General features: G+C 36.7%; 1 long non-coding RNA gene and 1 pseudogene across 1 annotated transcript in view; both read left to right on the top strand.

The window, feature by feature from the left end:
* LOC140505944 (uncharacterized) overlaps window positions 1-23,897 on the top strand; it is a 77,118-nt gene that overhangs the window by 48,236 nt on the left and 4,985 nt on the right. The window contains exons 3-5 of the long non-coding RNA XR_011967713.1: window positions 20-184; window positions 3,319-3,490; window positions 18,053-21,176. This is a non-coding gene — a long non-coding RNA (uncharacterized lncRNA). The remainder of the gene's footprint in view (window positions 1-19; window positions 185-3,318; window positions 3,491-18,052; window positions 21,177-23,897) is intronic.
* LOC140503212 (small ribosomal subunit protein uS10-like) lies at window positions 7,546-11,113 on the top strand (annotated as a pseudogene).

Genomic DNA, 23,897 nt, shown 5'->3' on the forward strand with positions numbered 1-23,897 from the left:
CTCGTTTTGACTGTTTTAGATGATGACCCGACCTCAGAGGGCAGAAAGCTCGGGGGTACTGGATCTAACTGCCAGCATTGCCTCAGCTCCACAGGAAACCATCTCTCTAACCACTGCTTGATCGCTGCTCTGTTGTCTACGCTCAAAACAACTGTCAGACAGCCTGGCCATGAGATCTTGCCTGGTGAGGAAAAAAAGACAAACATGGTGGGAAAAGCACCTCCTTAGGAAAAAAAAAGTAATTTGTAAAGATACTGACTGAGAAAAGTTCATAAGTCCAAGCATAGGGGCTTTTTATTTGGAGTGGGAGGTGGGGGAGGGACAGTGGAAAGACGGGGACTTGTAGAAACAGTCCATTTTTAGATTGAATCCAACGTCGTGTTTGTGAAATGAGACAGAGTACAGGTTAGATGTCAGCAAGACTGTGGACCAAAAGTAATTTGTAGAATAGAGAAGGGAGGGGAAGGGGTGAGAGAGCTCCCAAATGTCCTATCTCCAGAAGGAAGCAAGTTATGTTGTCTAGACAAGAGGAAATGGCTTGGGTACTTTGGGAAGGTTAGCAGGACTTTAAAAGTCAAAATGATGGCTGGGAAAATCAAACTGAAGCTTTATGGTCTGCTTTGGGTTTTACACAGATTCTTCGAGTTTGGATTTTTTTTTTTAATATCTGTCTTGTGAGTACAAGATGCTCATTAAAATGTGATTAAAATTAGTAATTCCAACATAATAGAGGCCTTGCTACAATAACATGCCTCCTGGGGCCTTCTTCCCATTGAGGGTTTTAAGTGCGTAGGGAATCAAACTGTTTATTATGCCTTCCTCTTTGGTGGAGCACAAAACACATGGTTAGACAAAATGTGTTTGCCAAAAGAATCTGAAAAATACCATGAGTTTTGATGTTTTTTTTCTATATAATAAGTATATAGTCACTAAATATATCAATTAATGTAAAATTAAAACTTGTCCTTAGTTATTCATAGAAAGCACTTTTAACCTTGAAAGCTATATTTCTCTGCCTCACTCACCACTGACGTTTTTGTATTTTTCCTTTTCCCTTCAGAGGTTTTATTTTCTACTTTCACCTTTACCCCTTTCCATGATTATCAGCATTTTTCTCCTAGTTTCCTCCAGAAATGGAGGAAAAAGAAATTTCAGTTCAGCTCAATTCTACACACATTTATTGAGATCTTCCAAGGCAACACAGCAAAGTGGATTGAAATCCAGTCTCATGTCAGGAAGATCTGGGTTCATTTCCCACCTCTGACATGTACTAATGACTTGATCGTGGTCAAGTAACATGGTCTTTCAGTGCGCAAAGTGACTAAAATTATTTTCACACTAAGAGTTTCCTAGACTGATGAAATTTGAGGTTTGGACTCTGCTACCCTATGATCCCCTCACACTCTACAAAGTGCAAGGCAATGGTCAGAGGGTTGGTATATGAAGATGCAAAATGAAGCAGTTATTGTATTCAACACATTTTCAAATAGGGAAGATAAAATATATGAATAAACAAGCATGACACAAAACATGATGTGAAAGTCAAAGAAAAGAGACACAGTTTTATATAAATCTGGGTAAGGAGAGAGCATCTTTTTTGTGAGAATCATGGAAGGCTTCATGTAGGAGTTAGCATTTGATTTGGGTCTAAAAGAAGAGATTTCAATAGCAGAGACAAAGGGAGAGTTACCTAAATCATCCTCTTTTTCTTTCCAATCTTCAACCTCTCTCCAGCTACTTCTTACCCTATAGTCTTCAAGCATATCCAAGTCTCCCTACTCCTTACACAAGCAAACAATCTCAAACTTCTAGAAAAAGAATTATTTGTACTCACTGCTTTTGCATCCTCTTCTCTTACTATAAAACCCTTTGTAATTTGGTGTCTCGCTTCATCTCTGAACTGAAACTGCTTACTCTGAAATTACCAGTCATCTCTTGATTGCTAGATTTGATGGTCTTTTCTCAGTCCTCATACATCTTAACCTAGTGGCTGCATATGGCACTGTTGACTCTCTTTTAGACTCTTGGATACTCTTTTCTCTCTGGGTTTTTGTGACAAGACTCTCCTCTCTCTCTCTCTCTTAGATTTTTGTGAAATTTTCTTTGTGTGCTTATCATCCATATCATACCCCTCTACTGTGTGTACTTCTCAAGATTCTCTCATGCCCTCTTTTCTTCTCTTTTATTGCTAAGATTGCTATTTCACTAAACTTATCACCTCCCATGGGCTTAATTATCATCACTATGTGGATAAGTCACAGTTCTATCTATCCAGTTTCAGTCTCTTCTCTAAGCTTCAACGCCACATCACCAATTTCCTATTTCAAACTGAAAGTTCCAGAGATGATTCTGAAACATTTCAAACTCAAGTACAAAATCTTTTCTTCCAAACATTGTCTTCTTCCAAATTTAGTTGCCAAATCTTGCTATTTTGCATCTATGACATCTCTTGCATCCTACCCCTTTTTTCCACTCACATAGCTACACACCTTAGTTCAGAACTCTCCTCATCTTTGGCTGAAATTTTTTCCAACAGCCCCCTCCCTGCCCTGTACTAAGGCATGAAAGAGAGTATGGGTTGTCTTCTCTGAGTAGCTATCCATACTACTAACATCATGGATCTTGTGAAACATTCTATTGGATTAAAACTCAGACTTAAGGTTAAAAGGCATATCTTTCAACCTAACATTGTCAGATATACACTGCTTCTTTTGAGTTGCTTTCTGAAATATTGTGGCAGTCGGTATTGGGTCTGGCATTCCTTCAGTATAGCAGACCAAAAAAGAAACTGCTCTAAAAGGTCTGAACCTGGAACCACTGAGTCTGGAGTTAGCTCTGTGTAAGATTTTCTCTTAGTGAGTTGTTGTTGTTCAGTCATTTTTAAGTATGTCTGACTCTTTGTGACCCCATGTAGAGTTTTCTTGGTAAAGATACTAAGTGGTTTGCCATTTCCTTCTCCAGCTCATTTTACAGATTAGGAAACTGAGGCAAACAGGGTTAAGTAATTTGCCTAGGGTCACATAGCCAGTAAATGTGTGAGGTCAGATTTGAACTCAGGAAGATGAGTGTTCCTGACTTTAGGCCTGACACTCTATCGACTGTACCTCATATGGTAGACACATGATAATTCCTTGCATTTGTTTGGTTTTTTTTTTAGTAGAAATTGTCTTATGTTTTAAAGGTCTACTCAAATACTACCCCATCCAGACAGCCTTCCGTAATACTCTTAGTTAATAATGATATTTCTATGATAGAATCTTATAAAACAATTCACTTGAACATCTTTATGGGTCTATCATGTTCTATTTTGTATTTTAGTTACTTATGTATGGATCATCTCTTCTCAATTTTGGGTTCCATAAGACCAGAGGCCATGTTTGATCAAAAACTTAAATCTCCCGAAGCACCTACCGTGATGGAAGATATTTCACAAAACTTCATTGCATTATTGATGGCCAACTGAATCCTTCAAACAATTCTGCTGGTTGGGGTATTTATAATAATAATACATCTATATAGCACTCAAGGTTTATAATGCACTTTTTTCTCATAACTGTAAGATAAATAGTGCAAAGATTTTAATTCCATTTCATGGATGAATAAACTGAGACTCAGAGAATATAATTAATTTACCCAAGATAATTCACTCTTCACTCAGGTAGTAAATATTGGAGCTAGGGACTGAATAAGTCTCCTGACTATAAGTCAAATGTTCTTTATGATTTTTGCCTTGATGCCATTTTAAAGAAATTATAATCATTTATCAGTATTTTGCTTCCCTTTAGCTCCCCCCTACCCCCACACAAGGACCTTCAAGCCTTGTAACAAAGAATAGTTAAGGCAAATCAATAGCTAACACATGTCTGTGAACCTACCAAGAGAAGTTCTTTGATCATTTCATCAAGTGCTCTTTCTATTATGTCATACTGCAAGTTTTCTTATTATCTTGACTCATCCAATAGGAAAATAAAAGAACACTGTGACTTACCTAAGGTCAAATAAGTGATAAGCAGAGCAAATCTAGTTGTTGTTCTTTTTACATGACCATGCCAGTACCCAGTAACTCTAGGCATGGCCTCATCAGAATTAACCCCTATCTATATCTGGATCTTCAGGGTAACCTGGAACTGATAGAGATGATAAAGGTACAGAATTTAGGTACTTCTGGGATCACTATGTGTAATACTGCCACACCTGCCACATCATGCTCATGGCTCTTGGGGCTCCCTGGATTTTTATGAGAATTATATACCTGGGAGATACCATTTTTCCAAGAAAGCAGGAACTTTGGGTCCCAAATGGTAGATACCAGTTAAACTATAAACAAAATTTCTCTTTTTATGTAGTTATTGAGGGAGGAGTGGCCCAGATAATCCCCCAAAGCAGATAAAACAAAATTCTTTTTCTATTTAATGTTAAAATTATGACATGGTTTTGTAGTTGTCACCTTAATAATTATGTATTGGGATAGAGGCTGGTAAGGCACTCAGGGTTAAGTGACTTGCTCAGGGTCACACAACTAGTAAGTATCTGAGGCCAGTGTTGAACTTAGGTCCTCCTGATTCCAGGATAATTATGTATTTCTTAGAAATATTAGATTGACTTCTTGCAATATGGACCAGAGCAGTAATGAAGAGGGGATGCCCAGGAAGGTGTTAGATGGAGGATAGTAGGGTGGTATTGTTTAAACTTCTGCTTCAGATAATCTAGATAGAATATGGATGCTTGACACTTGAAAGTTTTTGATTTGGATCAAGTCAGTTTAAGGAGCAGGATCAGATGCAGTAATAGTAGCACAGTATGGTGTAATGGAAAGAGGAATGGCCTCAGGGCAATTTAGAAGACCTGAGCAACAGTCTTGACTTGGACCTTTAACTAGTTGTGTGATCTTGGAGGAATCACTCATCCCTTCTCAGCCTCAGTTTCTTTACCTGTAAAATGGGAATAAAAATGTGCTATTTACCTCGCAGCATTGTTGTAAAGAAAGCATCGTGGGTACCTTGCACAGAGGAAGTAGGTGTTAAAGATGTGTGAATTGAATTGAGTTGAATTGAAATCCCTGTTTGACTGGGGCAGTAGAGCAGGCTAAGCAGGGTGCCATCATGATGCCAGTGATACAATGAGAAGAGGTCCCACAAACGTATACTGTGCTGTGGGGAGGATTTTGATAGAAGTTTAGAATAATATATGGTCAGTCACAGAATACACTATGACAACATAGCCCAGCTGAATGGAGAAACCTACAAAGATAAGGAGTATGTGAACAAAGACCAAAATTATGAATGGCATCATTAACATTAGAATGAATAATTAACAGCAAATGTATGTTCTGAGGAAAGGGATACATTCACTCAATTGCGTCCTTTGAACAGTTTGAATTGTCCTATTCATGTGGGGAAAGTACAGCCATCTTTAAGTATATGGACGACTGGCAAGGAGGGATGGGGGGGTGGATTAGATTTACTCAACATGACCCCAGACAGTAGAACCAGGAGCAGTGGGTAGGAGTGAAAAAGAAAGAAGCTCAGACTTGAGAAAAATTTTAAGAATTAGAGTTCTCTTGTTGTGGAACAGGCTTTCATCAGAAGGCAGATTCTCTCCTCAACAGAGGCTCTCAGAAAATGCTGAACAACCACTTGTCAGGTTAATTCTAAGAGAGCTAGATTTGGAGTCAGGAAGACCTGAGTTCAAATCCTTCCTCATCCACATTCTGGATGTGTGATCCTGGGTAAGGCACTTAACCTTTATGTACCTCAGTTTCCTCATCTGTAAAAACTATAAAAAGAGGCTCATAATAGCATCTACCTCTAAGGGTTGGTGAGAGGATTAAATGAGATAAAATTTGTAAAGTTCTTTGTAAATCTTAAAGTTTTGTGAAAATGCTAGCTAATTATAGAGATTGTTTCTTGTTCAGGTTGGACAGATATCCTCTGACATCCTTTCTAACACTGAGATTCTGTGATTCTTGTGTTCTGCCCAGGTTTTATTTCCTTGTACCTCTGTGTGTGCATCTGTGGGCACATATTCCCGCAGGTGTTACTTCTACCGACGTAAATAGAAACTACAAATACACATGTATCTGCCTCGATTGTAAATGGCCCAATTTAAACTTTTTTTGTTTTCTTCAGAGATGCTAACCCTGCATGCAAAGAGAAGAGTTCGTGGCAGTCTGATCATTTTGTAAGGTTATTGCTTTACATCCTTTACCAAAAATGCCGCTTTACTTTTTAGAGTTTTCCAAGCTTACTAATAGCCATGTGAGAATGAAAAAATTTGACATAATTTAAGAACAGTTTCAAAAATTGTTCAAATAAGATAAGAAATTGCACTGCATTGTTTGTGTCATTTGGGCCGAGAACAATATTATAGGCATTATTAAAACATTACTGAAAACAAATAGCATTTCACTAAAAAATATAAACACTGAATTTGACCAAAGAAAATATGAGTTTCGCATCATAACTAGAATGCAAAGCAGGCATTTATGGAGCTGTTGGCTTTATTTTTCTTTAAGTCAAAGCTTGTTCCATGCAATGTTTCTAAAAACTGAGTTCTTTGGGTGTTTTAAGATCAACATGCATATCTTAGAGAGATGTAGGATTTCTGTATCCCTAAGGAGAAACTAAGGATGTTTCATATATATATGTATATATATGTACATATATATACATATATAATTAATGAACACAGGGCAATTGTTGATGCTACTAACTTTTTTCACTTGATAGGTTTCATAGGTTACAGCTTGCTAAAGACACATGGGCCTGTTAACCTGTGCTGTTGCTTAAATACAAATCTGGCACGACTTTCTACGTTTGCCCCTCGTCCTTCAGATCCAAGATTTTACCAAAATCTAGTTTTTTAAATTATTGATTTACATTTTCTATAACCTTTATTTGAGGGTTCTGTCTGTCAGAGAATCACAGGCTCAAACAATCTCAGAGTTGGAATTGACTTCAGAGATTATATGGTAACTAATCCAACTTGTGCCTATAAATGAACATAGCCAACAGTGAGTATCTAGACTTTCAAGTTTTCTTGACGACTTAGTCCTTAGATAATAGATTCATGATTTGTCACCAGTCTTGTACTTGAAGCCTTTCCAACATGGAAAGTGCAATGTTTTGGAACAAATGTGCTTGACATGATATGAACTGCTCATAAGAAAGTTGCTTTGAATGTCCTAATTCTGACTATGGTTGAAACATCTATCTTTTGATTAGAACCAGATGTTTTCTTTCAATATTAAGAAAAGAATTCTAATAACTAATGATGTGCTAATGAACTTTCAGTTTAGATATTTGAAAACAATACAATAGCTCTTGGGAAGTGTTTTTCTTCTAGGCAGATAAATTCTTAAGAGTTCTGCCTGACAGAAAAAATTAAAATCTTCACCTTTTTATAAGTTTTGAAACAAAATACAAATACATGATGCACTTTAATTAGAGTAATCTTTCAAGGAGAGAGAATAGAAGCAGCCTTGCTGACTTCAATACACTTTCACCATGTACATCTGGCGCCCAACACAGAGTCTACCATAACGAAATGAGTCACAAAGCTCCTAGGGAGCTTTCTAGAATACAAAAGTATCTGACAAGCCCTGTGTTCCGCAAGTCCAGTACCTGACACTTGTTTTTAGTTAATGTTCACGTAAATATTGAGGAATTATCTTCCTCATGCTTCTCTTTCCTCCATTGTGATTAGCATTTGTGTCTCCCTAAGCCAAAATGACTTCAATGAGATTCCAATCTACCGAAATACTTTTAAAAAATGTCAAGTAGGAAGCCCCCCTTTTATTGCTTCACTGGTGTCACTTCACAGACACACAGAAATGGAACTAAGGAGGAATAAGTTCAAAGTCACTTCATTTATATGGCTCATTAAATTTAACCTGTTTAACAAATCCAACAGATATTTGTTGCTGTTACATTCGAATCTAACTTGCTGAAAGGACTGTGGAGCTGTTGTGGGGGCTAAGCAGGTGATGAAATTTCTGCCTTCAAGGTTCTTATAATCTACCATTCTAACTTTTTGCATTTCTGATGTCTCAAAATGCAAAAAAGAAAGAAGTGATCCTTCACAAAATCAGACATGTCCTTGGCAGTATAAAGAAATTTTTTGAGTGTATGCAAATCAGTTGGGAGCCCTTTCCCAAAGACTTTCAACAGTGTTTTGAATAATGCATAATAAATACAGATTAAAATAATTTTTTTGGCACCAACTTGTTTAATTTCATTTTGCAACTTTTTCCTGGTTGATCTTCAATGAAAAGTTTATTTGAAGAGATGCTTTTCAGTTTTGACTATTCTTTTACTCCATGCTTTCATTAAAAAAAAAAAAATTTAAGTGAACTTAATCATTAACAGACACAAAAATCAATACACAAAGAACAAGGAAGAGGGAAACTTTAAAAAGTGGCTTTTAGAAAATACCTATGTCCCCTCTTTAGTGAAGGTGCCATCTCTGTGGCAGCGGGGAGTTGTCATTCCCAGCTCTCCTCCTTACTCACTGCTGTTTACTCTCACAGAGGAATAAGTCAGTCAGGAAGATGTTTCACTGCCACGGCATTTAGAGACACGGGTCAGACATTTGCGAAGACCGAAGTGGCCGTTCTCCAGAGTCGTATCACTCTGACCAGCCGCAATGTGAAATCACTCGAGAAAGTGTGTACTGACGTAATTAGATGAACCAAAGAAAAGAACTTAAAAATTAAAGGAACTGTTCGAATGTCCACTTAAACACATTCGAATCACGACTAGGAAAAACTCCTGGTGGTGAAGGTTCAAAGACTTGGGAGCCGCTGCAGATGAGAATCCACAAGCACCTTATTGATTTGCACAATCCTTCTGAAATTGTTAAATAGATCATTTCTGTGAGCACTGAACCAGGTAAAGAAGTTGAAGTCAACATTTCAGATGCCTAATCAATCAACTCGTTTAATAAATTGATTGCAACTATTAAAATAAAAGAAAATACATGTCTGTATAGGTAACTACATATATCATTTAACAAAATAATAATTAATTTGCTCTATTTGTGTCTCCTTCTGGACTTTTTTTTTCTGTGCATTGGAAAAAATTTCGCTGATGTGAAACTACCTAGTAGCCTATATCATTCCTTCTTGTTTAGTGTGCTATTTCAAATGATGTTCGTTCATTCTTTTTTTTTTGTCTGTTTTGGGACCTCATGTCTTGATGTTCTACTTTGTTCAGTCACAAAAAAAGAAAAAAAAACCTTTCCAAGGCAAAATCAGAAATTTACAACTTAAATAGGAGATTCATTTTTACAATATCTTAATAAAAAAGTTAAATACCGAGCAGTCCATATAAAAAGAGTCAGAAATGACAGTTGACAACCTAATAAGATATTTAGAAAATAAAAAGGCAATTCCTCATAAATGAAATATAATCATGCTTATTTAATTTATCCTATGAAAATAGTTTAATTTTTTAAGAGTACAAGTATTCAAATGAAACAAGTCTTATTACTCAGTAAAATGTGATATAGACTGAGAACTTGCTCACCAAATAATTAGTATTTAGTAATGCAAAAAATACATAAATACCTTTTAGTCCATGTGTATGAGTTAGGCATTTCCATACATATTGACCTTTTCTTGTTGCAAATAGCTACCACCCTCATGTGGGATTCCATTGTTTTGATCAGAGTAGCTAAGTCTTTCACAGTTGATCATCATTACAATATTACTGTTACTATGTACAATGTTTTTCTCACTTCACTCTGCATTAATTCATGTAAGTATTCTTAGGTTTTTCTGAAACCATCCTGCTCATCATTTCTTATAGCAAAATAGTATTCTGTGACAATCATATACCACAACTTGTTCAGCCATTTCCCAATTGATGGGCATCCCCTCAATTTCCAATTCTTTGTCACCACAAAAAGAGCTGTTTAGATAGCATTTCTAATACAATATTGAATTACAGTGGTAATAATGGGCATCCTAACTTTACCCCTGATCTCATTGGGAAATCTTCTGATTCATACCCACTACAGATGCTCTTGGTTTTAGATAGATATTACTTATCATTAAAAAAAAAAAAAGATTCCATTTATTCCTTTGCTTTCTAGTTTGTTTTTTTTTTTAAATGGGAATGGGTGTTGTATTTTGTCAAAAGCTTTTTATGGAGATAATCATATGATTTTTGTTATTTTTAAAATTATTTATATGGTCAATTATGCTTATATCAAATCATTCTGCATTCCTGATATAAATTCCACTCAGTCGTTGTATATAATCTTTGTGATAGAGTGCTGTAGTCATCTTGCTTGTTGGGGCAGCTAGGTGGTACAGTGGATAGAGCACCAATGCAGGAGTCAGGAGGACCTAAGTTCAAATCTCACCTCAGATACTTGACACTCACTAGCTGTGTGACCTTGGGCAAGTCACTTAACCCCAATTACCTCATCCTAGGTCATCTCCAGTCATCATGATGAATATCTGGTCACTGGATTCAGATGTCTCTGGAGGTGAAGTGAGGCTGGTGACCTGCACAGCCCTCTCTGACTCAAAACAAAGTCAAGTGCAAGTCATGTCATCATTTCTCTGATGGCATGGTCTTCTTTGGCAATGAAGGATGAACACACACACATCTTGCTTGTATTTTGTTTAAAATTTTTGTATTGGTATTCACTAAGGAAATTGGTCTATAGTTTTCTTTCTCTGTGTTTGCTTTTCCTGATTTAGGTATTAGCACTATATTTGTGGCATAAAAGGAATTTGGTAGGACTCTTTATTTGCCTATTTTAAAAAAATGATTTATATAGTATTGGAATCATTGTTCTTTAAATCTTTGGTAGAATTCACTTATGAATCCATCTGTTTCTGAGGATTTTTTCTAACATAAGATTATTTAAATATTCTTCTTCTACTTTTGTTAATCTGGGAAATTTATATTTTTGCCAGTATTTATCCATTTCACTTAGTTTTACTGGCATGTAAAGGGGCAAAATAGCTCCTAATAATTGCTTTAATTTAATCTTAATTGCTAGTACATGCTACCTTTTAATTTTTGAACCCTATAACTGAGTTTTCTACTTTCATTTTAAAAAAAATTAAATTAATGAATGGTTTATTTTTTCTGTAAAACCAGCTCCTACTTTTATTTAAAAGTTCAGTTTTTAAATTTTAAATTTCACTAACATCTCCTTTGTTTTCCAGGATTTCCAATTTGGTATTGAATTGGGGATTTTTATTTGTTCTTTTTATAGTTTTTTTAGTGCATATCAAATTCATCAATCTGTTCTTTCTCTCTTTTACTGATGTACACATTTAGGGATATAATTTTTCCCTGAAGTAATGCTTTGATTGCATCCCACAAATATGTTGTCTCATTGTTGTCATTCTCTTTAATGACATTATTGTTTTTTTCTACAGTTTGTTCTTAGACCTACTCATTTCTAATAATCTCTTATTTGGCAAGTCTTTTCCCAGTCTTTTTCTTTCTTGATCTATCCAAGCATAAACTTGCCTCTGAATCTTTCACATATTGCTCCTGGATTTGCCCTTGTGACCAAGTAGAGGCCAAATTCCTATTCTTTTCAAAAATTCAAAATTCCAGTTATCAAATTCATTTCTCCCCTCCTGCTTCCCCCTATCCACTGAAAGGAAAGAAAGAAAAGAAGAAAAGAATATAGAACACCTGCATTACATAGCACAGTCAAGCAAAATATATTCCTATATTGATCATATCCAAAAATGAATGTCCATATTCAGTTTTTAATTCTATTATCTGTCAGGAAGTGAGTAGCATTCTTTGTTATGTCCTTTGGAATGCTGGTTGATTATTTAGTTGATTAAAGTTCTTAAATATTTCAAAATTATTTGTGCTAATTTCTCTATGTGATAATTCTTCTAATACTTAATGACACTATCATATCTCCCCAAAATCTTTTCTCTGGGCTAAATATCATTAGTTTCTTCAGTGGATCCTTTTATGGCATGATTGGTGGCCCTTTCATCATTCTGATTGCCCTCCTCTGAGCTTTCTCCAGGTTGACAAGGTCCTTTCTAATTGTGGCTCCCAGAACTAAATATGGTACTCTAGATGTGTGTGTGTGTGTGTGTGTGTGTGTGTGTGTGTATGTTTATCCTTTGTGACCGAAGAAGACCATGCCATCAGAGAAATAATGACATGATTTGCACTTGACTTGGTATTGAGTGAGGGAGGGCTGTGCAGGTCACCAGCCTCACTTCGCCTCCTGAGACATCTGAATCCAGGGACCACATATTCATCAGGATGACTGGAGATGACCCAGGATGAGGCAAATGGGGTTAAGTGACTTGTCCAAGGTCACACAGCTAGTGAGTGTCAAGTGTCTGAGGTGAGATTTGAACTCAGGTCCTCCTGACTCCTGCACTGGTGCTCTATCCGTTTCACCACCTAGCTGCCATGCTTTAGATGTTATGACCAGAGCAGAGAACAGTGGAACTATCACAACACTAGTCCTTGATACTATGACTCTTGTTTTTTAAGCCCAGGATTGCAGTAGCTCTTTTTTTTTTTTTGGTAGCTGTATCACACTATGGAGGCAGTGTGTGCATGTTCATCCTTCATTGCCAAAGAAGGCCATGCCATCAGAGAAATAATGACATGATTTGCATATCATATCATGTGATGAAACACTGACGTTAGAGGCAGACAACCTGGATTCAAATACTGCCTTTAATATATTTTTCCCTATGGAATTTTATCTTATTACATTTGGTTCAATGTTCTAGCCTTGTGAGATCTTTTTGGGTTCTGATTATGTCATCCAGCGTGATATCTATCCGTCCCAATTTGTTTCATCTCCAAATGTGGTAAGCATGCCGTCTATCACTTTACTCAAACCATTGATAAAAATGTTAATACACAGACAAGAATTCCACTAGACTAGCCTTCCTTATTTAAATTGCCTTTGAAACTGAATGACTGATATTTGAATCTAGTCATTCAACTGATTTGAATTCTACCTAACTGTACCTAACTCTAGCATACCTCTCCCCATGTTTTCCATTACAGTAGTATGTGGGATTTTGTCAAATACTTTGTTAAAAAGTAGGAAAGCTTTATAGCATTGTCCTGATCACTATTCTTCTATCAAAAAAGTAATGGAATTAGTCTGGCATGACCCACTGTATAAACTATATTGACTCTTTGTGGTCCTTGTTTCCTTTTTTGGATTTTCATTAGCCACTTTTTAATAAAATATTCTAAAATTTGACCAGGAATTGAAACCAAGCTTACCTTCATACAATTTGTAGACTTAACTCTTTTCACCTGATCAGAAAAAATCTGTCCTGTAGTCTTGTAGCACCTCTGCTTCTCTTTGCTGTTTTAAAGCTTATAGAGTCAGGAATCATATCCACCAGTTTTCTTGGAATCTTAGAACAAAGTTTGTCTACACCTGATGACCTACTCATAAAGGATAGCTAGATATCCAAGATAACTGTCTTATTGTTCTCCTATTTATGTTGGATTTTTAACCCCCTTGTTTTGTCTTTTCCAAAGCAAAGATGATTTTTCTTGGTAGAATAAACAAAAGAAAGATGAATTGTTTTTAATCATCTTTCTGTCATCCATTTTCATCATGCCAGCCACTGATTAAAATGTAACAAACAAAACAATAAAAACGTTCTTTCTGGTGTCCTTGGCTTTCTTACGGGCTCAGGTTATTCTAAATTTTAGGGCTCCTGACACTATTGTCTTAGAAGGGCCATGCCGTGCTTTTATATTCAATTCTCTGCAATCCACTTTTGCTTTTATTTTTTGTGTGTATATTTTTAATGCATATGTCCCAGAAGCTCAAACTCTGGGAATGGAGCAGTTTCAATTTTGAGGATTGTGCGTAGGGCTTTTTAATAATGTTTTTATTTGGTTCTATGTTTGTTCTGTTTTCTCCCGTTTTAGAGAGAAGTCTAAGAGTATAGCTTAGATTGACAGCAGCCTTGACCCAATCAGTCATGGCATTAACCATCTATTTAATAACATTGTATTTCAAAGATATAATTCAATCTTTCATCTTCAGTGAGGTAGCAATAGGTTAACAAGCACTTAGATTAATGGTTGATCCTCTTAACTCCCTCAGTTCAGTTTCCTTGAAAATTGAAACTTTAATACCCTTAAAACTGAGTCCATGTGAGGGGAGATATGCAATATGTCTAGTTAGGAAAGAACAGAGTAAGACAATATTAGGATAGCATTAATTTGGAGTATGTAAAAAAGGTATCATGCGAAATAAATTTTAAAAGTGAATGTAGACTTCTGAGCCACAGACAAAAGAGTTTGTATTTTATCTTTCAGGTGGTGGGGATCATGGAAAGTTTCTGAATAGGAAATTGATATGTCATAACTATATATTAAAAAGATTAATTTGGTACTTTTGTGATGGAGGAATTAGAGAGTGGAGAGAATATAATGAGAAAGGCCAGTTAGGAGATTGTTATAGTAATCTAGTAGAAAGAGGATGAAAACCTGACCTAGGGTGATGTAACTGTGAATGAAGAGGAGAGTGCAGACTCAGTAAGTATTGTGGAAGTAGAGTCCACAGGATTTGGTAAATAATTAGCTATGGTGGATGAGGGAGAGTGAAAGGGAAGAGAAAAATGGAAGTTGGAAACCTGGATGCTTGAGAGGTTGGTGTAATGGATTTATAGCAAATCAAAGGATGATTTTTACTTGTAATTGTCTGGATGCTCACTTTGGATACAACTTTTACTTAGGAGTAAATGGAGATACGTTATGAAAGAAATGAGATATTTTTAGGCCAAGCAGAGACAATTTTATCTATGTCTGTATCTATCTATGCCTATGGTATATCTATCTATACCTATGGTTAGTTGATAGTTTGTCCTTCATTCTTGAAGAGGATCAAAATGACATCACCATGACAAAGTGAAGTTTCAATGTATACGACTGTGGCTGATCAGACCAATACAAGCTCAGAATGCTCTACCACAGACTGGGCACATATACCCCATATGAATATTTGGGGTGGTTGCTCCAAATTTACTCATCCTACCTTTCCTTTGTGCTATTTCAATTCTGCCTTGCTCATGGAGCACAGCACCTTTTTTGATGTGGGCACACCATGCTGAGCGGTTCTGTGCCAGTGTCTCCCATGTCTCACAATCAAATCCAGAGTTCTTGAGAGAGACCTTGAGAGTATCCTTGTATCACTTCTTCTGACCACCACGTGATTGCCTGTCCCATGTGAATCTCCATAAAATAATCTTTTTGGCAAATGTATATTTTGCTTTGGAACAATGTGGCCAGCCCATTGGAGTTGCACTCTCTGAAGCATAGTTTGAATGCTTTGCAGTTTAGTTTGAGCAAGGATGTCAGTGTCTGATACCTTATCCTGCCATATGATCTTCAGAATCTTCCTAAGACAGTTTAAATGAAAGTGATTCAGTTTCCTGGCATGGTGCTAATAGACTGTCCATGTTTTGCATGCATACAACAATGAGGTCAGCACAATGGCTCTGTAGACCTTCAGTTTGGTAGTCAGTCTAATACCTCTTCTCTCCCAAACTTTTCTTTGGAGCCTCCCAAACACTGAGCTAGCTCTGGCAATGCATGCATCAATCTCATTGTCAATGTGTATATCCCTGGAAAGTACACTACCAAGATATCTACAGCATTCAAAACTTCTCCATTTGTTGTAACTGATGATTCCATGTATGGATGGTGTGTTGGTGGCTGATGGAGCACCTGTGTTTTCCTGGTGGTAATTATTAGGCCAAAATTAGCACAGGCAGCAGAGAATTTATCCATACTTCGTTGCATCTCAGCTTCAGAGGCTCCATTGAGTGCACAATCATCTGAAAACAGAAAATCATGCACCAACACTCCCTCCACTTTGGTCTTAGCTTGTTGCCTTTTCAAATTGAAGAACATACCATCAGTACAGTAGTTGACCTTGATGCTGTGTTTGAAAAACACATTAAAAGCATTTGACAACATGGCTGAAAACATCATGTTGAAAAGCATGGGAACAAGTACACAGCTCTGTTTCACTCGATTGGTGACTGAGAAGGCACAAGAGCATTGTCCATTATCCAGAACCTGAGCAAACATGCCATCATGAAATTGATGTACAATGCTGATGATCTTCTCTGGGCAAGCAAATTTTGACATAATTTTCCATAAGTCCTCATGACTAACAGTGTCAAAGGCCTTGGTCAGACCTACAAACATTGTGTACAGACCTCTGTTCTGCTCCTGGCATTTCTCCTGGAGTTGTTGGGCAGCAAGCATCATATTGACTGTTCCTTGGACCTTTCTGAAGCCACACTGGCTCTCAGGTATATGACCATCTTCCAGGTGAAGGATCAGCCTATTAAGAAGGACCCTAGCAAGAATCTTGCCAGCATTGACTAAGAGAGAGACCCCACTGTGATTGTCACAGGACAATCTATTCCCTTTACCTTTATAGAGATGGACAATGGAGGCATCCTTGAACTCCTAGGGGATAACCTCCTCTTGCTATATAACCTGGAATATTTCAGTCAGCTTTTGTATGAGCAATGGTCCCCCCACCTTGTAAATCTCAACTGGAATAGAATCAGCACCAGGTGATTTGCTATATGAAAGGAGCCTAATGGCCTTCAAAACCTCTTCTTCAGTTGGAGGTTCAGCTAAAGAGGGATTGACTTCAACCTGAGGTCAGTGGCCTAAGCATTGATTGGTGATGGTCTGTTGAGAACACTATGGAAATATATAGCCCATCTCTCTAGGGTCATGTCCTTATCACTAATCACTAATGATTAATGATCTATACCTATACAAATTATGTGTATATACTTTTGCAAATATGGGAAGTGGAAAGAAGAGAAAGAACATAGGGGAGAAGTGTTTATAATGACTTTCAATAGCTAGAGAATTGTTAGCTTCTGTATACCTCAGTGTTTTCTTTTCAGTCTGTAATATTAAAAACCATTTCAGGATCTTATATATACTCATAAATTATGCCAAATGATATGATTTGCTTTCTCACAGTTAATTTAGGAAACATGACCTTAATAGCATCAAATCTACTCTGACTTCCTACATTAAACAACTTGTTTCCTCAGATATTCATAGATACATTTTCCATGTTTGCTTCACTAAAGAATAAACATTTACTTCTTAATTTTTTTCTCTCTCTGACTTCTAAGTCAGGAACTAGGTTACTGGAGTACTTGCTTCTGAAGTGGGGGTTCTAGGTCATGGAACTCTTTGGAAAACTGGTGAAGCTTAAGGAGCCTTTGATTACAAAGAAAACAAATTATATTGAAATATAGTTAATAAAATATTTTTAAAAAATTAAACAAGTTCATAGACTCCAAGTTAAAAACTCCTGCAGGATTACCTGACAGTAACTTGAAGATAGAGATATTTCTTCCTTGCATTGCTCATTGTCTCCTCTTGACAAGCTAGAATGGATAAATCTGCCCAATTATGTTTTAAGTACTTAGATATTTTTATTCTTTATCACTGTCTCTTCATTTTCTGTGTCTCAGTATTAAAAATCAGATCTTTTCCTCTAAAAGCTCTTGTTTATCTCAAAATAGAAGATGCTATTTGATAGGCATTGGCTTTTCTCAATAAGTTATATTTTTTACTTCTTCTGATAATTCCATGAACAAAAATGAAAAAAATCAACAAATAGGGTGATGTCTAAAACTTTCAGTGTTTTGAAGTTTAGCTTCCTGTTTTATAATGTTTTTATTTTTCTTTTTTAATTATACCATTTCTTTTCCTAGTTGGATAATTAAAAAACGAACAGAGGAGATAGGAAGACCGAATCATGGGTAGAATTTAAGTAAACAATGGCAGAAGTTAGGAATGGGAAGAAGAACCAACTATTGAATGAGACAAAGAATAAATGACCAGAATAAAAGTGGGATGGGATGTCATAGAGATCACGGGAGGATTTGGAGGAGAGAGTAGTATAAACATTGATAGATGGTGGAGAGAAGAGAAGAGAAAAGAGGAATGAGAAAAGATCAGTAGATTTGGTGGGTGACTAATAACTAATGAGACTGCCTTTTTTTTTTTTTTAACAGAATGGCAAAAACAGAAGGAGACCATAATGATTAAGGAGAAAGAAGGTGGTGAAGAAGGGGAAGCAGTTTGTGATGGGTTCATTTTTGTGTCTATGGTGGGGTGTGTGTGTTTGCATTGTAAATTGAAAGTAGGACAACCTTATTTCTACTTATGTTGTGTTGCCTTGTATTTCCCTTGTTCCTAGAGAAGGGAACGGGGCAGCTAGGTGGTGCAGTGGATAGTGCAGGAGTCAGGAGGACCTGAGTTCAGATCTCACCTCACACACTTGACAATCACTAGCTGTGTGACCTTGGGCAAGTCACTTAACACCAATTGCCTCATCCTGAGTCATCTCCAGTCATCCTGATGAATATCTGGTCCCTGGATTCAGATGGCTCTGGAGGAGAAGTGAGGCTGGTGACCTGCACAGCCCTACCTCACTCAGAACAAAGTCAAGTGCAAGTCATGTCATCATTTCTCTGATGGCATGGTCTTCTTCAGCAATGAAGGACGAACACACACACACACACACGCACACACACACACGGGAAGAAGGAAGGACAGAATTACTTATCTCAGACATTACATAGGAATAGGGAATTCTGTCCCATTCCCTTATATAATGGAGAAGTTTCATTTTTTTGGGTGACAGTAAATCTGTAATTTTATGATAGAACAATGAGATCAATTGATGCAGGGATCTGAATAAGAAAATCCCAAAACAACCTGGGAATGTTCCGGTACAAAAATAACATTCTTCAATGGAGTCCACAGGGGAGATCAGTATCTCTGAACCTAGACAGAAAGGGGATACTTAAGTTTAGGTTTGTGAAACTGTAGCTAGACAGAATATCATAGGAATTCCAAGTGCTACATAGTGTTATTAAGTGGCTTTCTTTTCTTTGCATGTTTAATTGTCAGAGAGGCAGTCTTCCATAATGCATAGTAGTCCAGGCTCTGAATGAGAATGAATTAGGTTCATGTAAAGGTTATAGACAAATTGCCAATCTGTATGAACAAAGATGAAATCACAGATTCCCAATTACAGAAGCCAAATTATCTCATGCATTATTTCCAAATTTATATGTTCTCATTTCCTTGTAAATAAGCCTTGGAAAACATTCTCACATGGTCTCCAGTCCATAGAGACAGGACAGAGAAAAGGGTAAGACGGAGGAGGATACTAGATCAGAGTGACAGTGAATAGTGAAAGCATTCAAATAAGAGAATTTAAATAAGGTTTGGAGTGAAAAAATTGAAAATATCTGAATGCCAAGCTGGCTCAGGGACCTGGGTAAGAGCAGTAGACTCTGTTCCTTGAATTGGGGTTCATTAACTAGTGGAGTTTATACAGTATCAAAAGGTAAAAACTCTAGAACCAAAGGCAAAAGTCACATGGATCATTTGTTTTTTTTTAAAATTAATTTATCTTTAGTTTTCACAAGATTTTGAGTTCCAAATTTTCTCCCCATCTCTCCCCTCCCCCCACCCCAAGACATCGTGCATTCTGATTACTCCTTCTCCCAATCTACCCTCCCTTTTATCACACCCCTCCCTTCCCTTATCCTCATCTCCTCTATTTTCTTGTAGGGAAGATAGATTTCTATACCCCATTACCTGTATTTCTTATTTCCCAGTTTTATGTAAAAATAATTTTTAACATTAGTTTTTAAAACTTTGAGTTCCAACTTCTCTCCCTTCCTCCCTCCCCACCCATCCCCACTGAGGAGGCAAACAATTCATTATAGGTTATACTTGTGTAGTTATGCAAAAGACTTCCATAAAATTCATGTTGTGAAAGACTAACTATATTTGCCTCCATCCTATCCTGCCCCCATTTATTCTATTCTCTCTTTTGACCTTGTCCCTCCTCCAAAGTGTTTACTTCTAATTACCTCCTCCTTCAATTTGCCCTCCTTTCTATCATCTCCCCCACACCTAATTTATCCCCTTCTCCCCTACTTTCCCGTAGTGTAAGATTGATTTTTGTATCACATTGAGTGTGCATGTTATTCCCTCCTTAAGGCAAATGTGATGAGAGTAAGCTTCACTTTTTCCCCTCTCACCTCCCACCTTTTTCCCTCAATTGAAAAAGCTTTTTCTTGCCTCTTTTATGAGAAATAATTTGCCCCATTCCATTTCTCCCTTTCTCCTCCCAATATATTCTTCTCTCACTCCTTAGTTTTATTTTTTTAGATATCATCCCCTCCTATTCAACTCACTCTGTGCCCTCTGTCTATATGTATATAATCTCTTCAACTACCTAAATAGTGAGAAAAATTTCAAGAGGTACAAATGTTATCTTTCCATGTAGGAATGTAAGCAGTACAACTTTGGTAAGTCCCTTATGATACTCTTTCCTGTTTACCTTTTCATGCTTCTCTTGATTCTTGTGTTTGAAATTCAGATTTTCTAGCTCTGGTTTTTTCATCAAGAATGCTTGGAAGTCTTCTATTTCATTGAATGACTATTTTTTTCTCCTGAAGTATTACACTCAGTTTTTCTGGGTTGGTGATTCTTGGTTTTAATACTAGTTCCCTTGACTTCTGAAATATCCTATTCCAAGCCCTTCAGTCTCTTAATGTAGAAGCTGCTAGATCTTGTGTTATTCTGATTGTATTTCCATAATACTCAAAATTGTTTCTTTCTAGCTGCTTGAAATATTTTCTACTTTACTTGGGAACTCTGGAATTTGGCTACAATGTTCCTAGGAGTTTTTTTTTCTTCAGATCTCTTTCAGGAGGTGATTGGTGGATTCTTTTAATATTCATTTTACCCTCTGGTTCTAGAATATCAGGACAATTTTTCTTGATAATTTCATAAAAGATGATGTCTAGGCTCCTTTTTTGATCCTGGCTTTCAGGTAGTCCCACAATTTTAAAATTGTCTCTCCTGGATCTATTTTCCAGGTCAGTTGTTTTTCCACTGAGATATTTCACATTGTCTTCTATTTTTTCATTCCTTTGGTTTTGTTTTATAATTTCTTGATTTTTCATAAAGTCATTAACTTCCCTTTGCTCCATTCTAATCTTTAAGGAATTATTTTCTTCAATGAGCTTCCTGATCTCTTTTTGCATCTGGCCAATTCTGCATTTTGGGACATTCTTCTCCTCGTTGGCTTTTTGGATTTCTTTTGCCATTTGGGTAAGTCTATTTTTTAAAATGTTATTTTCTTCAGCATTCTTTTGGGTCTCTTTTAGCAAGCAGTTGACTCATTTTTCATGGTTTTTTTTCATCACTCTCATTTCTCTTCACAATTTTTGCTCTACTTCTCTTACTTGATTTTCAAAATCCTTTTTGAGCTCTTCCATGGACTGAAATCAATTCATATTTTTCTTGGAGGTTTTTGATGGAGGAGCATTGACTTAATTTTCTTCTATTTGCATGCTTTGGTCTTCCTTATCACCAAAATAGGATTCTATAGTCTTATTCTTTTTCCAGTTTTTTTCTCATTTTTCCAACCATTTGCTTGACTTTTGAGCTGTTTGTCAAGGTAATTCTCTGCTTCCAGTGAGGTTTGGGGGGTGTATTGTCAGCAGCTCGATCTTCCCACAATCTGTGGGCCTAGAGCTCCATAAACCCTCTGCCCCTCCCTGCTCTGTTGCCCTAGAGTTGGGGCCAGACCACTCCACTCTCCTGTACTGGTCCCACAGGCTTTTCCCACTGACCTTCTAATTTTTCTTCAGTGTTTTGGAGTCCTGAAGTCTGAAACCTGCCACAGTTGTGAGAGATCTGGTCTCCCCAGGACCTGGTCAAATCCTGTCTGTGCTGGTTGAGCCCAAGCTGGACCATGCCTTGCCCCCACTGTGGCAAAATAAACACTTTCTGGAGACCTTCCAGGATGTTTTGGGCTGGAGATCTGCTTCACTCCATCATTCTATGGGTTCTGCAGCTCCAGAATTTTTTTAGAGTCACTTTTTACAGATATTTGACTGGACTTGGCGGGAATGCTCTAGAAAGTATATGCTGTTAGTCCGCCATCTTTGCTCCATGCCCCCCACGCCCCAATGGATCATTTGTGTGAGGAGAATATGCTTTTTTGGGGATCCTAGGGCCTTAATGCAAATGTAGGCCATTCCTTTTAGAGGTCTAGCAATAAAACATAACCAAACTGGAGAGGGAAAGAGGTCAAATACGTAATCTGTACTTAGTAATGATGAAACATAAGCTATAGCAAAGAATTAGTTTACTCTTTTTCCCTAGTGACTTTCAAGAAAAGACAAAATGAATTCTTTATTAAGAGTGTTATATCAAGTCATAAAATAGAAATCAATAAATTAAAGCCCAAGACAGCTAAATAATTTCAGGTAAAGGAAATTTTAAAGCTTTGAGTTGCATATTATTATCTCAATTTTACTTTCTTAATGTATATTTACCTTAAGGCAGCATATACAAATATAGCTTGACTAGATTTTTTAAAATGGCTGAGTGTAATAAAAAACCCTAAAGCTTTTTCTCCTCAAGCTGCATAATAATAAACAACAACTTGGGTGATTTTGTAAAAACTTATCCTTTTGCTCTTGGAAAACTGCATTTCTTAGATAGGGAATGAAAATAAAATGCATCCCTCAATTCTGAGCATTTCTAGAAGTACTAAGACATGTACAATACAATTAATGAGAACTAGTAAGTTCGAAGTATATCTGTTACTTAAAACAAAAATATTAATTTGTCATTCATTTGCTTAAATAAGATAAAAACCTCAGTCTCTGTAAATTTCCTGTTGTTCTAAATAACCACAGTACATCTACTTTCTGTACTGTTTAACCCCACAACAGCTTAATTCGATTACTATGTACACTCTAGGGGTCACATTGTAAACATTGCCAAATAAATTTGATTTCACTTTCCCAAACATCACTACCACCAAAAAAGGAGCCCATGAGCCGTTCATTAGTCAAACTGTATATATAATTTGCACATGAAGTGATCATAGAATTATCACCACAGAGGGTATGCCTAGTGATAATGTGGAAATTATGCCCTTTTGTATGACTGGGAAGGTCTCCAAGATGTGTGCCATTTCTTAAACAACAGAATAGTTTTCTCACATGAGCTCTATGACAGAAGAGTGTTACACAGCTCACACTTGGATACTGGCAGCAAAGTGACACCCAAACACAATCCCAAATCTGTATGCATGTAATTGAAAATCCCTGCAGCACCTTCACTTCTGGTGGGCACAATGATCTAAATTAATCTCTCACTTTTATTCTTGGGGAGAAGCCGGGCTGCCAATGATTCCATTAGCTTATTTCAAGGTGAGAAAAATGTCACTCTGCAATAGACATCCAATAGAGCTAGAATTCCTTTTTTTTTTGTTTGTTTGTTTTCTGTGAAATACACAGCTTGATCTGAGGGCATCCAGCTCATTTTCCAATCTATTTCTGTAATGTGTGTGTGTGTGTGTGTGTGTGTGTGTGTGTGTGTACATGTGCACATGTGAACATTTGCATATTTTTTCTACGTGCTTTAATAACATTTATTTTGATGATGTCAGGGGCACTGCAGGTGCATGGGCTATTGTATGCAACACTTTTACTCTTTAAGTAGAGATGCCAACATATGGAAGGTATTCTTCTTTGGACTGCAGCTGCTCTCTTGGCAAATGACAAAGGTGGTTCTATTGGTTGCTTTGGAGTTGCTGTTGGGTCTGCCATGTTTTTAGATTGCAGATGGTGTCTCGGCTGCTTTGTTGTCCTGAGTACATTTTCTTTTCTCTTGGTTTGAATTTTGAGAAATTGATACTCTTCTTATCTAACTTATCATAAATTATCTTTTTTGTATTAGGATTTCAAAAATAGAAATATTTCAAAGCCTAACTTCTCCTTTATTTCATATTATATCCTTAGGAAGAGAAAATTT

The sequence above is a fragment of the Notamacropus eugenii genome, chromosome 5 (assembly GCF_028372415.1).
Source record: "Notamacropus eugenii isolate mMacEug1 chromosome 5, mMacEug1.pri_v2, whole genome shotgun sequence".
Taxonomy (NCBI): domain Eukaryota; kingdom Metazoa; phylum Chordata; class Mammalia; order Diprotodontia; family Macropodidae; genus Notamacropus; species Notamacropus eugenii.